General features: G+C 40.6%; 1 protein-coding gene across 1 annotated transcript in view; it reads right to left on the bottom strand.

Moving 5' to 3' along the window:
- Positions 1-7,201: 7,201 nt before the first annotated feature.
- Positions 7,202-17,124, bottom strand: part of SNAI2 (snail family transcriptional repressor 2) — a 177,714-nt gene continuing 167,791 nt past the window's right edge. The window contains exon 4 of the mRNA XM_056854223.1: positions 7,202-7,213. The gene's annotated coding sequence lies outside the window, so the exon portion shown is untranslated. The remainder of the gene's footprint in view (positions 7,214-17,124) is intronic.

Here is a 17,124-nt window from a genome sequence, read left to right as displayed (position 1 = left end):
GTATGTTGTTTGTAAATTGCAATTGAGTCTTCTTCCAGGCCGAGTGTTTCTGTATCATAAAACCTCTCAGAACAGCTTTGAATGCGTCCCAAACTGTATTTAAAGAAGTTTCCCCATTAAGGTTAATTTCAAAAAAGACTTTCATTAAAACCTGTAATTCCTTTTGTATCTTGTTGTCTTTTAAAAGTTTATCGTTCATTCGCCATCTAAATGCTTGTTTATTGTTCCAATCAAAGGTAACAGGATTGTGATCAGAAAAAGTTCTAGGTAATATATGAATTTTACGTAGTTGCGTGAAAATTGATTTACTGGCCCATATCATATCGATTCTGGAGTGTGAATCGTGTCTTGCTGAATAAAAGGTGTATTCTTTAGCTGTTGTATTCATTGTTCTCCAAATGTCTTGTAATTCTAATTCTGAAGCCATGGCAAAGAAAGTTTTAGGCAAGCATCCATCATTGATATCTTTTGCTTTTGATTTTTTGTCCAGAGATGGGAGAACAATTCCATTGAATGGGGCAATTCTTTACCCACATAAATTCCATTGAATGGAAACTAGGGTTACTATGCAAAAGGACTAATGCATACATGAAAGACGTTTTGAAGTATGAGAGAAAAATGGAAAGTAACAAGAGTAATTTCAGAAAATTATTCCTATGCTGATCATAATTTAACACTAGATATTTGTATGTATATTTGCTCATAACTCAGTCCAGTTAGGGCACAAAGGTCCTTCTCCATAGAAAGAACGGCTTCAACTAAGCTGTACTGTTATCCCTTTATCATGTAACCATGTCTCTGCTGACCAGATGTTCCTTTCTTCCCTTGCTTACTATGCTGTCAGGTGTGCTTTAGTTCCTTAAGGTGATGGAGCAGTGCAGGGCCTCAGCTATATTAATGCCCCCCGTTGTGAACCGAATCCTTCATATGAATGCTCAACCACATAGAAGCCCAGTTTGTTCATACCATTTCCCTTCAGAGCATGTGTAAATCCTGTGACTCAGGCGCTTAAGTAGAGAGTACAGTTCATGCTAGAGGCTCTCTGCATGGTGGAAGCAAGGGACTCATGTCACTCCTTCATCATTCTATTTCAGTGCCACCCCAACTGAATCTATGAACTAAACTATGAGCCAGTAGAGAGAGTGGATTGTGTCATATTGCATTTGCAAAAAAAACCCCATAGGATAATATTGGTGGGAAAAGCTTGTTAGGTTTGACCCAGTTCTCATGGCTAGACGTGAGGTGAAGGAGAAAATGCATTGATTAGTTTTTTCCACCAATGTTATCCAATGGGCATTTTTTTTGCAAAGCTCCTGGGGGGCATTTTTGCAGTAGAGGTTCCAAATTTTCAAGGCAGCTTGAAGGGACTCTCCTTGCAAGAACCCCCAAGTTTGGTGAAGATTGGGTGAGGGGTTATGATTTTATGGGGCCTTGCATTGCTTTTCAATGGAGGAAGGGGGTGACCTCTTCCAGACCCCATAACTTTGGAACCCCTCACCCAATCTTAACCAAACCTGGGGATTCTTGCAAGGAGAGTCCCTTGCAGCTACGCTGCAAATTTGGGGGCTCTACCTGAAAAAAATGCCCTCCCAGGAGCTGCGAAAATCCATGAAAAGCTCCCATAGGGTTTAAATGGCCGAATTTTTCAGGAAACCCAAATTTAAAGCTGAATTCTTATGTTTACCGGTACAAGGAAATTCGGCATTCAGGTTTTCCCAAAAAAAGCCCAATAAACACGAACCTGAATTTTCCCGATCCCCCAACAGCCCTACTGCCGCGTATCTATCCCAACTAGAGATTTTCAGAAATAGGAAAGCATTTACCCTTGCTAGATGCCAAGTTCTTCCTTGGAGGTTCTGGACAGGAGATACAGAAAGGTTCCCTTGGTGGATAGGGTATGTCCCTGTGTTTTAAGGGAGAAACAACAGAGCACGTTCTACTGCACTGTCCATTATACCAAGAGGTTCGTTTTAAGCTTATCTCCCCTTGGTTTAGCAGCATCCCAACCATTCAGGTCCGGGGTATACTAAAATGTTGCTCATAGATGAAAACCCACAAGTTACAGCAGGAATGGCAAAGTTCTGTGCAGCAGCCTGTAGAATCTGTCAGACTCTGTTGAGAACGCCGGTATGCCAACAATTTTAATGTGTAGTATAACTAATTTACAATAACTGTGCAAATAACTAATTTATGTACCTGTGGTTAGAGTGTAAGACTAAGGGTTTCTGGTAGAAAATTAGAGCTGTGCTGGTCTACGACTTTTAAAAATAAAAATAAAGATTGATTGATACCCTCACTGCAGGAACATCTTATGTTCAAGTCATAATAACATAACTTTGAAAACATAAAGAACACAGGCTAAACAAACATAGAGTACTTTGCACATACAACAATTCAGCCCTGTAAGTTCAGCCACTATTATTCTCCCCATATTTCAGACAGGAAGTTGAAAACTCGTGGCTTGCCTAAGGTTGTTAAGAAGTTTGTAGATAAACTAAGGTTTGATCTAGGTAGGGTTGCCAGCTCTGGGATGAGAAATAACTGGAGATTTTGAAGGTGGAGCTTGAGGAGGGTGGGGTTTGGTGAGGGGAGGGACTTCAATGGGGTTTAATGCCATAGAGTTTAACTTGCAAAGTGGTCATTTTCTCCAGGGAAACTGATCTCTGTCGGCTGGAGATCAGTTTTAATAGTGGGAGATCTCCAGCCACCACCTGGAGACTGGCAACCATAGATCTATGTCATAAATACTTCCAACTCCTGGATCAGAAACAATTCTCTTATTGGTAGGGCTTTGTAACAGAACCTGTTTTAAGTGGAAAAAAATCTGGACGTTGTAAGCTTTTATTTTGTATTGTTTTGTTTGCAGTGGCATTACCAGCTTTTGACACCAGATATGATACGTGGATCGGGTTAGGGTAGAGATTGTGATGCATCAGGGAGTGAAGCTAACAGCAAAAGCTTTCTACTAGCTGCTGTGGGTGGTGTTAACAGTCATGGGATGCTGAGCTTGCAACTGGGTGCTAGTAAGGAAAGTGGATATGAGAGCAATCACTGCTGTCGCCATGCCACCAATTGACTGCTGCCAGTTCTTTCTTCTGGTCTTGGTTGCCAGAAGTTAGGATTTGAGGATAATGTGCTGGAGTTGGCAAAAATCCTTCCCATTTGGTAGCAGCTTAGATCTAGTCTGTTCCTGATATATATTATGCACTGGGAGTCAGCAATAAATGAGCAGTTGCCAAAGCAGGTCAAGCTTGGCCTGTATTAAACTGTTTATGTTCCATTTAGCCAGCACAGATGCAAATTATATGATAGTTGCTGTTTTAAAACTTTATTCATTTTTGTTTATGGATGTGTCTCCATAATTAAATCATATGTCCTGGTATTAATGGGACAGTCTTTGCCCATTGTACCCAATTTTGTGTTCTTGGAAGTTCTTTCAGGATGCATGCAACTGTTTCAGATTTCATTATACTAATAAAAACTTTTTAATGCTTGTCGAATATCCCAGAAATTTTGTTGGGTTTTAAGTGGAGTTTTGAGTCTAAACAGTATTTGAAGGGAAGAAAGAGTTGTTGGATGCGATTCTTAACAAAGACTGTGGACAGTTGTTCTTGTTCAGTGACTAATCAAAAACCATCAGAGTTAAATTGGCATAAGTTACTGTTTCCTTTTTTTAAAATAAGTACCAGAAGCTTCAGAAGCTGGTAGTAATAAGTTCTTCACACTCTTCCCCCCCCCAACATCACAAATATCTTTCTGTGATTCTTTCATCTTATGAAAAAAGCATTCTGCTTTTGCACACTCCCCCCAACACTCTAGGACTGCAGCTCCCCAGAATGATCTGGCCATCAGGAATCACTGCACACCTAGCCATTTAATTTCTTGCTGGCTGGCAGCTATGGGGTTAGGGAGGAGAAGCCTTCAGGTATTTGAAGGACTAAGGAGAAATCTCCACTCCAGATATGTAGATGGGGCCTCCTGAGGTTTTGGGCTTCGAGAATTTTCCAGGTCTTCCTCACTTTTAACAGGATGTAGTTATAGATGTTAATTTTCATTTCCCTTACCATTGTATTAAGCAGCAAATCAACAAGGCAACAAATCAACAAACAGCCACAACCAATTGCTCATAATTGTTTACAGTTATAGAAAGACATTTTATCTACACTTTTGATCCATTAGGCAGTGTCTAGTTCCCAAATGTCCTGAATGTTACCCATCCTTCAATATATAATATTTATTTTCTCACACACACACACACACACACACACACACACACACACACACACACACACACACACACACACGTATGTATGTATGTAACTGGAAATTTGCCCAGAGAGCCAACAAAACTAAACTTATCAAAATTGAAAGATTTGTTAAAAGAAAGGTTGAAAGGAAGGTCAGATTATTTGAATCTCCAAGACACTTGGAGATTATTTGAAACCCTGACAATAAATGCTCAGATAGAAAGCATACCCTATATTAAGAAAGGTACAAACATGTCTGAGAGGATATCATAGTTGGTTAAAATACAAAAAAGCTTCCATTAAAAGTACAAGTGCTGCCCTGACTCTGGCAAATGAATGTAACTTGATGATAAAGTAAGCAAAATTAGAGTTTGAGGAGCATATTACGAATACATAAAGACCAAAACTGCAGCTGAAACAGCTGGACAATTAGATGACAAAGTTGTGAAGGAAAGACCCCTGCAACTCTTCATAGAAATCTAAAACTGTTTGTTTGATACAACAAACTATTTCTTACATTCTTGGCTAGGAATGATAGCAAGGAATTAATACTTCATGATTATCTCTGATTAGTAGATGCAGGGGATTATACTGACTATAGTAAAGAATAATAAAGAAGACATGTTAATCAGAAATCTAGTTTTTATACTGAAATTTAATTAATTGATTATGTTTGAAATTCTGAAAATCATTAGAAATCAGGAGAATAAAATAAAAACTAATAAATTAAAACAAACCATTGATTTACAAGATCTTAGTTGACTTTATGGTGATGATTCTCCAGGGTTTTCTTGTTGCCACCACTGTTGGCATCTAAGTGCAGCAGCAGTAGAGGGGTGGGTTTCTCCACAGTGGGCTGGGTTTCTCCACCATGGGTGGTGTCCCCACATTTTCCCTATCCTGGTCCCCTGTGGTGGCCATCTTCTTCCCATGTCTGGGGGAGGCGCTTCCGGTTTTTAAAATCAGTAATTGACAAAGTACTATAATGTTATGCTGTAGTAATATATCAGTTACTGACTTAAAAAAAACCCCCCCAAAAAATGCCCTCTGGGGGACCACTCCAGAGGACTGGGAGAGAGGGAGAATGGCACTGATGTGGGTAGGACCAGGAAAACTCTAGACTTTCCTGTCTACAGGGCAGCCACCCCTTTCCAAAGCAGCAGCACTGCAAGTTTAAGAAAGATTGCAGGGAAACCACAGAAAAGCCAGAAGATACATGAGCACCACAATGCTCTGCAGAAGTGAGGAGGAAAAGAAAACTTTCCCATCAGCACCAAAGCTGAACAAACACCTGATGTGAAAGGGACTTTAGTCAATTAATATTTTGAGTTTAGTTGATTAACCGAGTGGCATTCTTTTTCAGTCTATGATGTGGCTCAGTTGGAATGCAAGGAGAAATACTACTGATCTTGTACTCTTTTTGGAAAATCACTGTAAGATTCCTCAAAAGAAGCCTCTTGGTGAAATGCGTAGGGAATTTTATCTGCACAATAAATTATATTTTTAACTTATTTTGCACCATCAGTTTTGGCCTTTAAAAAAAAAAAATCTCATTTGGAATGCTCAATCCAGTTCTGGATGCCTGTAGAACTTCTAAAGGTTCAGAAAAAGACAACCATAAATATCAATACAAAGAATATGATTGAGGTTTATAAAATACGATTGAGGCTTATAAAATAGATTCCCCCCTCCCACTTTTCTCTATATGCTACTGCCTGCCAGTGCTGACAACTGGAAGATATTTTCCACAAAATCTATCAGACATGTACTGCGGTCTCCTGCATATTAGTAGTCCTGTGGCAATATATTGGCAATTGTTTTCATGACAAAAAACCAAAATGTCAGATGCCATATGAGGGGAAAAAAGTAAACCATAAAGCTTTTTTGTGGGCCTTTTTGTTCATTAATGTTGCATTTCCAGTTCAGGAGGCAGAACATGTTTCCTGACCACTAAAGCCGGTTTTCCGCTTCATGTAAGTCAACACTTCCTCTTTGTGTGCAACACCAGAAAGAGTGAAATCAGACTAACACGGCTACCCACTGTGAATCAGCTCTACAAACACTGAGTTTTTGAACTTCACTGAGTCCCTAGTGCATAGATAATCAATGCATCATCAAGTTACATAGGACTTTGTGTTCAATATCACCCAGTTTCTTAAACCCTTAAAATAAAAGCTTTCTTTTTAATGGCGCACCTTTCTTTCTGTGTTACAGAGGTAGCTTGTTTGAAAATGCCCCCATGTTAAAACTGTGCCCCATGTCAGAGGGAGAGCTTGAAGAAAATATATATAAATGTATATAATCATATCACCTATATTACTGCTGAATATATTAGTTTTTTAACAAGAGTTTTCTCTTTAAAAACCCAGCTTCTCCTTGCTTGATATTATAATGAAGTCCTATAGTATTTATGATGCAGAAATCTCTTGCCAGCAAAAAAAGGTTGATATCACAAATCCACTAGGAGCAGAGGAAAGTGTTTCAGTAAAACAGACACTATGAACTTCAACCTAAATTGTAAACTTTAAAATAAATAAAAACACTATGATGTGTTTTAGATGCATATTGTCTTTCATGTTGTTTTAGGAGTTGCGAAGTTCTATTATGATTTTGCTCAGACTCTTTTCAGTCTTATTTTCTACACAGGTTGTAAGATGAATTACGTATTGAAGTTCCTTTGGTACCAAAAGCAACCCAGAATTGACAATGGGTAGCTCTAGGAATCACTGGGAACTCTATGGTAAAACTGGAAGTGACATATAGGCACAGAGGCCAGCACAGTTTTTATTTTTATTTTCCTCCCGCTACCACTCTGAATGGACAACAGCACCAATCAGTGGAAGGCCTCCCACCATAGCAACCTTATCTGGCTGCGAAATCCACATTTTAATCACTCATTGAGTAAAGTTGTATTTCCTTTATTTTCCTGAGAGCCAGTGTGGGGTAGTGGTTAAGAGCAATGGACTCTAATCTGGAGAACTGGGTTTGATTCCCCGCTTCTCCACATAAGTAGGGGACCCGGTGAACCGGGTTGGTTTCCCCACTCCTACACATGAAACCAGCTGGGTGACATTGGGCTAGTCACAGTTCTCTCTGAACTCTCTCAGCCTCACCTACCTCACAAGGTGTCTGTTGTGAGAAGGGGAAGGGAAGGTGATTGTAAGCCGGTTTGATTCTCCTTAAAAAACATAGAGAAAATCGGCATATACAAACTCTTCTTCTATTGTCCATCCTGAATCTACTGCTCATCAAATTCATAGGATGTCCTCAAGGTCTAGTATTTTTGAAGAGGTAGAAAAATTCTCTCTGTTCACTGTGCATAGTTTTATAAACCTTTATCATGTCCCACTTTAGTAATGTCTAGACTGAAAAATCCCAGACTTTTTGGTCTTCCCTCATAGAAAATGTGCTCCAGCCCCTAAATCATATTGGTTTCCCTCTTCTGGTTGCCCTCTTCTATATGTTCTCCAGTTTTGCAGTGTCCTTTTTGAGATACAGCAATCAGATCTGCACACAGTTTCCCATAGATCTATACAGGGCATTATATTATTAACTTTTAATTTCAATCCCTTTCCTAATAATCCCCAGCATAAATCCCCTTGCTACTTTAACCCTCAGTATAGTGTCTGTGCTTTTTCTCTGCTGGGGCATAAAACATCTCAAAGAAGACATTTGCAGTTGTGCAAACCCCCTTCCCAGTCAGGGCCCTGATCCATGTTACCCTGCCCATGAGGAATAAATAATATGTCTGGTGTTCTGGTCATGTTGTCAGAATTCGGCAATATTTATGTGAAGGAAGAAAGTGTGATTTATCAAGAAGTGAGATTATTTACATCCTAAATCTCCACCTTTTTCTCCAGATGAGGGTGGCCAGCACTCAAAACCAGTTAGACATTTCTGCAATAACAGACACATATAACATGCCCTATAAGGCTGCCAAGCTCCGCCCAAGGTCCTGTTGCCTGCCACCACCTTCTGGTGATTCCTAAAGCTACTGTTTCTCACTTCCAGGTAGCTCTAGGAATCACCAGGAACTCTATGGTAAGAACTACCTGAAAGTAGATGCGCCATATTCTTTTTAATTTTCCCAGGGATGCTGACCCTCCCCCACAACCCACCCACTGGTCACCAGATACTGTCTGGCAAACCTACCTATAATACTTTGTAAAATGTCCACATCCAAAACAATTTAGATTCTAAAATGTAAAACCTTTGGTTTTAAGAGAGAGCTAAGTCAAGTGATGGCTTGCATAATAAATAATTTTAGTTTGGTATTAGTCACAAACTGTGTCACTAGTTCATAATGTTTATGAGAATAAAATCAGGCCAGCATTTGGGAATTTAAGGGTAATAATTCTTGTGAGCATGGACATTTCTTTGTGAGCATTGTGTACGTATCAGTGTAGGCATCCAGAAAACGTTTTACTGAATCTGCCCTCTAAGGAGAATCACTTGAGAGAAAATCATGGTTCCAACATGAGAAAATAAAATTTTATTCAAACACTCATTAAATCTATTTTTCCCTCTATATATTTTAGCTTTGATGGTATATTCATGGTTTTAGAAGCTTAGCTTATTGGCTGCAGTGTTCACTTTCATCAAACTATCACATGCAACAATGCTACTGGCTCTGGTCTGTATCCCATGTTGAGAATTTTGCAGCATGATAAATTTTTGGTCCTCAGAAGTTATACTTGTTCTGTCTGCTTTCCCCATCCCACTGGTACTTAATTGTACTTTCAACACAAAGAAATAAATCTGTTCCATATACAAAATAGGATATATTTAATTACATTGATCTCTTATTTTAAAAGGCCACAGCCAGAAAATGTGTACAGTCCAAACTTCAAAATGGTTGCCCTTGCAAATAATGAGCTAAGTTATATCTGTGTTTTTGTAAGAGGAAGTGCAGTTTCAATGGGCTTGGCTTCCCCTTTCCCATTATATACTATTTCCCATTTATACTGTTGCAGAAAACGGGGGTTTGGGGTGGGGGGTGGGAAAGAGACCCAGAGATCGTTAGCAAGAAAAACAATTCTATTCCTGCTGGTCACCCAGTTGCTCTAGCAAGCAAAATAACTGAGCCCCGATTATACAGGGGCGAGAACTTTTATTCCATTTCCATGCTCTGACAGGACATGTCAACATTCCACGCCTATCTGGTTGTTTTACATTGTCTGGAGCCTTTAGAGCTCTAGCGGTTTCATCCAGTTCCCGTTATCATTCACCGTTCACCATGACTCTCCATGACTTTTCCCCTACTAACACACGCACACACACACGCACACACACACACACACACACACACACAGAGAGAGAGAGAGAGAGAGAGAGAGAGAGAGAGAGAGTTGTCCTGCCCAGCAACAAGCTATTCCCTTGCTATCTTAATACATTTCAATACATTTACAGAAAGGAAAAGAGGTTATCACAAACTATTAAATCAGAATACTTAAGTGGATCCTCCACATTCAGAGGAAGTCTACCTTGCTGTCTCAATACCATTCTTAAGTTGATATTGTGCAAATTGTTAAATAATATTAATGCTCCCAGTCTGGATTTTGGGGCAGGCATCCTGCTCTACGGTGTTACTCTTGGGAGCGACTGTCATAGGCTATCTGCTCAACTGTCCACTTAACAGCAGAAACAAACAGTATGAACAATTCCTCTCCACTGTGGTATTAATATTCTTTTAAAATTATTTGTGGAAAATTTTATATCTTTGTCCAATAAATGAATGGTGTGTGGGGGAGCGATTGTGATAATCTCAATACAATACAAATGAGCACCATTTGATTAGCAAGTGTGAAACACTGCTGGTGGGTGGGGTGGGGGTACTTGTGAGCCTCAAAAATGAAATTCTGTGTGCCACACTGTCTTTCTGGACTGAGCAGAGTTTCTGTGTGCTGGTCATGTCTGGCTCGTTGGCCATTTATGTAGTGGTATTTAGCTCGCGTTCCCTGTGGGACTGCTTTGAGGCTTCCTTTGCATTATTCATTATTTTACCAACCTTCAGAAGTGACTTTGCTCACACCTCACCCTTCCCCGCAGTTCTAGGATGCTGTTTTATATTTAATTTAAGCTCTACTTTGAGGCAAGAGTGATGCTCTTCCATGCATAGCCCTAACTTCAGGTTTCTCTCCCCATGCCCATTCTGGATTCTCCCTCCCACATGTCTGTCCCTCCTATCCAACTGCTTCTCTCAAAGCACAAAAGAGGGAGTGAAACTTTCATAAAATGTGCAGGAAGACACCAACCAAAGAGAGGCTGCAAAGGCTGGAAGGCAACTATTGGCAGCGAACCGTTGAAGAAAGGTGGAGAGGAATACCCAGCTTTGCAAAAGAACATGCACAGACAGGGAGCAGTCCCTTTAAGAGCTGACCCCCCCTCCAAGTAAAATGCATAAAAAACATAGGAAGCTGCCTTACTGATCCATCTTGCTCAGTATCATCTGTGGGTGGCAGTGGCTCTTCAGGGTCTCCAGCATAGAGTGGTCTTTCCCAACACCTACATTCCAAGAACCTTTAACTGGAGATACTGCAGACTTAATCTAGGACCTTCTGTATACAGAACATGTTGGCCACATGCAAGGATTTCCTTCGCTTTATCGAAGGAGATATAAATTCTGCACTGTCAGCTTGGAGGTGAACAGATGGATATTGTTAAGCATGTTTTAGATCCTTTATCTTCAGTTAAGATATAGCATTCATTGTTTCTTGTGGGACATGGGGAAATGTTGGGAACTCCTTTTGTCCAGCATAGCATCTGGGTGATCTGCCCATTAACATCTGTTTGGTCAAGGAGGTCAGAGCAGCTATACTAAGGATCTGACTCATACTTTCTGAAATGATTATGAGGGAAGATAAAAAATGTAACTGAGATTATTGTGATGCCATTATACAGTTAGATGCAGATACTCTAGCATCCATTACTGCTATAATAAACAGCTTATAAAAGGCTGAAAAAGGAGAAACATCCTTCCAACTTTATGAATGAAATGTGACCGTGGGAGCCCAGTAAGTTGGAATCTGTGGTGCACTTTATTTTTCTGTTTTGCATGCTCTGCTATTATGGAGATGTTCTTGCGAAGTTTCAATTACTTCCACATTGTTTGGATGGAAACCAATGATACTCTCCCTCCTCCTTGCAGCCTTCTGTCACTCTATATTCTTTTCACATCCTGTTCTCTCTGGGGTACATGATCTAGTGCAGATATTTGTTCTTTAATTTTATCTTGATGATCATGCTTTCCATTAGTTAGGCTTATATACTTGGGTGATAACAAGTATAGATGACAAAAGTTTTCCATTGAGTTCTACTGTTCCTACACCTAGTAATACATTAATATGCATATTTGCTCAATGTAATTACTGGAACTGCATGAGCTAGTTCAGAGATTTCTAACCTTACTAATGTGAGCCACTTTTTACTCCAGAGTAAATTGATTTCAAATGTTTGTATATAATTATGTAAGTAGCATTGTATTATTCTATAACTGCTTTGCTATAGATCTACTGTCAATCACCCAGTAATTCTCATTTTAACCAAACCAGGGGGAGGGAGTTATTCTTTTTAAGATTTCTTGATCAATTTGAGTCATCATGTTCCAGCAATGTTAACTTTGGATGTGAATTTAGAACACCAGATATAAACTTCCAGCTGAGTTTTTGACTAATCATGGGCAAATCCCCATCATGTTCTTGGAACATAAATTGATCTTCCTCTGATCTTTCTCAATAAACCTATTAATTAAATTCTGATTCTACATATGTTGTCACAGTAGGAATGGAAATAATAACTTTCCTCACAAGACAGCTCTAACAGGGATGAAATTTTTAAAGAACATTGTGTGTTTTTACTTCATTGTGCCTACTTGTTATTCATGTTCATAACTTTAAAAAGCTTATATCCACCACATATTGCAAACACTTAGGCAGATTTATAAAGCTGGACAATTTCATAGAGAAGGCACCAGTTTGGCTCTCCTTCTGTTTGTGGGTTGTTTTTTTTTGCCAAATGGGGACCAGAGCATTTCCCCCCAAAGAAAGAAATCCAACATCTTTTTGAACCATTCTCTGATCTTACTAACATGATGTTCAATTCCCATTATTTAGTAAAGTTCAAACCACATGTGATACTCAGTTGTGTGATTCTTTCCCATAACAATTTGGTTTTTTAAATGCAAAGCAAGCTTGGAGCCGAAATCAAGAAAGGACAGAAAGAGACTGAGGAGCTGCTAAACTCTTTATTTTCCTGCTCTTCGGGAGCAATCCTAAACAAGTCTACTGAGATATAAATCCTCTTTTATTGGGAGGGGCTTGCTCCCAGCAAAGTGGTCCTAAGATTGCAGCTTTTCTTTGCTCCTAATCACTCCTTCTCCAAGCTGTGTTCTCACTTATGGAGAAAAGGGTATTGGAATTCTTTCCTCATCGAGGTGCCAAGAATCACACAACTGAGTATCACATGTAATTCAGTTGTTAAATAATTCCCAGGAGCTCAGCCTGCTCTACAGCAGAATGAGGTGGTAACTTGGATCTTACCACTTCAGACTGAGGTGGAAATAATGTTTTTCATGCTCCACTATGTAAAAACTCCCTGCAAAATACAACAGGAAAAGAGTTTGAATAAAACCTTCTCTGTTAATCAACATGGAAAGCATTCAAAAGTGGTATCCCACAGCTGTAATCTGTAGTGGTACAATCCATTTTACCACCTCCTCTTTGTTCTATATGTATAGACCCAGCATTAGTTATGGGTGACAAACACTTTGTGTGGCATATTGAACTTGGTGGCAGACTGATTTTTAAACGGCTATTTTTCTAGGCTTTCTACTTGAACTAATAGTACAGGTTGAGTATCCCTTATCCAGACATCGGATATCCGTACTGATCCCAAAACAGAACCTTTTGAGCTGGCACACATGAGTTACTCAAAGCCCTCATATAAAAACCTCCTCCTCCTCCAGGAAGGCTGGAGGCCATCCTGCTTGTTGCATCAGATTTGCTGGTCTGGAGGGTGCATTGCCTGTCGGATCCCCAGGTTCTGTTATGATGTTGCGCTCATAAAGAGATGGAGCTGGTAAATGTTAGTGCAATGATGGAATGCGAGGTGGAGGGAGTTCCTCTGGATCCAAGTGTGGAACTGGTTCTGATGGTCTCTGCCTGAACTGACCGGTGTCTTTTTTTGTGTTGAGTTTGGCCTTTTTTGGGGGGGGGGGTTCCAAAGAAGACTTCAGTCGTAGTTCGGGTGATCTTGATCATCTACAGATCAAATACAATATCAGAACCGATGGAACCAAGATGATAGATGGTGGACACGATGGGCAATCTGTCTGAGGCATTGACTTTGGAACTAATGTTTGACCTTGTTTTGCCGGGGCAGGTTTCTTTGCTGCTGGGCATTCGGAACTGGAAAGTGCCCTCTCCTAAAGGGCAGCTTTCAAGCAGGATGCACGGTCACTGCAGGCTTTGGGTGTAAACTGCGGGCAAAGTTTATAGGCTGCAACATTGTGCCCTTTGCCAAGGCAAATGAGACATAGGCCATGTTCATCTGTCCTTGTCATCTTGGTCCCACAAGAGGAGCATTTTTAAGCATAGATTTCTGAGACCAAATATAAGAAACAAAGGTTATTGGAGGAAAACAGACGAAAAACTGGCCAAAACGCTGAAGAGAGGAAAAAACGCTAGAGAATGATCTTCCCAATGCAGTGGCAACTAATGAACTGAGGGAGGAGGGTGTGCCTCATTGGAAGAACATGACCATTTGAGCAGGAAAACGGTTGTTGGCATGCTCTTCAGTGTCTACAGGCATAGAAATTGCTAAAAAAATTCTTCTGATCGGCTGGCCTGTGCCTGCACAGTCCCAAAGTCCCACAGGCATAGAAGACCAAAGATGGACATTGCTAGTAGCATAGACTTGGAGGCAGACTCTTATATCGGGTGCTATTACATTTATAATATAAAGGTAATATTTGCAATTTAAACTAACATGTGACACAACACAAGTAAAAGCCAAATAGATAAAAGGGTTTGCAATGTTTCCTTTCTAGACAGCAGAAAAATGAGACACCCCTCCTGCTGGCTTGTCAAGAAACAGTGGAGTCAACACTCTAGTTGGCTAGTGTTTGTCAGGTTTTCAAATCAGTGTCAGGATTTGATGCTAAAAGGGAAAAAGGCATATGATTTCAAGAAACTGTCATTTTGTTTCATAGGGTTCAGAGAAGTTTTATTTCTTATGCTGACTTGATTACCATCAGTTTTTTGAGGTTTTCTCAGCATGTCTTTGAAACCACTTAATGTATTTCCGTGTCAAAAAGGATGATAAATGATCTAAGTTGTAGAGTATTGTGTTCTGGATACCATCTCTCAACTGACTCTGATGCTAGGGAGAAAATGGCACAGTAATAATTATAGATGTACAAATTCAACAGTTGCTAGTGATAATGGAAAAAGCTTTAGCAGTATGGTGGTTTTCCACAGCTGGAAAAAGAAACTCTGTTATAACTTACAAGATGAATCACAAGAAGGGCTATACAATATCCTGAAGACAAGATATTCTTTCTTTCTGTGGATACATTTATTAAATGCATATAAATTGCGTCCAAGACATTTTGATCATAAAGTAAGATATGGTAATAGATCTAGGATGGAATTACACATAAGATATAAGAACAGGACTGCTAACACATATTGTTTTTACATGAAAAGCCACTGATCTTCCAACAATACAATCCTAAAAGCAGTGACACCCTTCTAAGCCCACTGACTTCACCGGGGTGTAACTCTGTTTAGGATTGCACTTTAAATCATGTAGGTCTGTTCTAGTGATTTACAATAACGGCTATAGTGGGACATACTGGAGCCCACTTCCTAGAGAATTGCAAAAAGGAAAAAAGGAATCATTTGGTAAAAAGTCATGCTTTGCTGATATTTTAAGACTACAGATGTGAAGATTAGTTCCAGTTCCAGTGCAAAAAAGAGTGCCTGTATGCAAATGAACATTTAGGCGTAACTTGATTATAACTTTATCTTCAAAGCAGCCGTTAAATAATAAATTACAGTTAGAGTAACAACCTTATCTTTAGCAGACAGCAGATAGATTAAGTGGCAGTCCTGGGAGCATACAGGAAAGTGTGAAATAATCAACGGAGTATTAGAAAAAGATCTTATAGAAGAATATAAATCACAACTGAATAATAATGAGCAAGTGTTTTTGTCTTTGCCTTTCCACACAGGCAAACCCTGTTTGATTGGGGGTATTTAAGAATCTGCCAAATAATTAATTGAGGGGTAAGGCATTATGTCTGCCCAAGAAGAAAAGTCTTTGAAAGATTGGAATGGTTAAGAATTCAAGGTAATCTGGGAGCGCTGAAAAAAATGCAGTGCTCTGCTCCCAGAAGGAGGGTGCACATTTCCTTTTGGAATCCCCACATAGTTCAAGATGGTCCCTTAGTGGTGTCTGAAAGAAAAACGATGTCTTGGATCCAGAGAATTCAGAGTGGAACTCTGCTCATGTAATGCATCTCTGTCACCTCCTGTAGTGGCTATGGGGAAGAGAGGGAAGGAAGACTCTGAGGCAACTGCCCACTGGACTGAAGAATATTCAGTCCCCCACTCTAGCCTCTCCTAAAGATTCTTTAAACCCGAACTGCACACAATCAAAGGGAGACACAAGCTTTGATCAGAGGATTGATAGTGCAACAGCTATATTCTCCGTAACGGTCTCTGTGACGGACAGCTGCATTCTAAGGAGATGTCCCAGTCATATAGCTTTCAAATGGGGGTCTCTGGGTCCCACAGTCCTCTGCAGCACGGATGTCATCTGATAAGCCATGCAGCTTGGTGGTGTCAGCACAGGGGATCCTGGGTGGAGCTGCTGTCATGGGTGCAGCATAAAGGAATCATGGAGTGGCAAGCCTGCCTAAATAATGGCTCTCCAGGGTGGCCCATTGGCTGGGCCATCCTGCCTCCCTTTTATGGTTTGCAGGGGCATCAGCACTGAGGCTTTTACTTGCCTCTTGCCCTGAGCCATGCCATCGCAGTGACTTTCCCCTGAGCCATGCTGTTCTGCAGTGGTCTCTGCCTGGCCTCATGTGGCTGGTGGTGAAGTCAGGGCTGCAGTGGACTGCCTAACGCCTGGCATACCTTCTTTGAACCTACCCTCTTGGCCCCGTGGTTAGGATGCTGGCCTTGGGTCTGGGGGCTGTGGGTTCACTCCTGGCCTTGCTCTTTTCTTGTCTTGCTACTTTTACTCAGAGCAGGGATGGCTGCATGTGGGCAGCATTTTTGCTGCCAGTCAGGCCCTTGCTGGGGAAGAGGTGGGCTTCCTGTTTGCTGCACGCGTGACCTTCCTCTATGGGCTGGGGATGGTGCTTAAGCCACGTGCCTCTGTTGGGGTTGCACTGTTTATGGGTTTTCCCTCCCTGACTGCTGGCCATCTGTGATTGGCTGCACGTGCATGTACCACTCACAGGGGCATCATTGGCTGCTGTTGTCTGATTGGTGGATGTTGCCAGGGTTTCTATGGACTATTTTTTGGATTCCAGTTCAGCTAGGAGAATTTCTACTATAGTCTTTCTGTACCAGCACAAGTTGTTCAATGCCCTCTTCTTTACTGCCCACTTTTTTCTCTATTTCTTCATGCTACAGATCACTTGGCATTCTTATCTCTTTTACACCTTATTTTACCTTTTGCTAGGGTGGCCAACCTCCAGGTGGTGACTGGAGATCTCCCGCTATTAAAACTGATCTCCAGGCAATAGCAATCCGTTCCCCTGAAGAAAATGGCCACTCTGGAAATTGGACTCTGTGGCATTGAAGACCCTCCCCTCTCCAAATACAGAACCAAAAAAAGGGAAAGGAATATGGGTTGTAGAGAAATC

This window comes from Euleptes europaea, chromosome 8 (genome assembly GCF_029931775.1).
Source record: "Euleptes europaea isolate rEulEur1 chromosome 8, rEulEur1.hap1, whole genome shotgun sequence".
NCBI lineage: Eukaryota > Metazoa > Chordata > Lepidosauria > Squamata > Sphaerodactylidae > Euleptes > Euleptes europaea.
The sequence above is the reverse complement of the archived record's forward strand: the minus strand, read 5'-3'. Positions and strand labels throughout refer to the sequence as shown.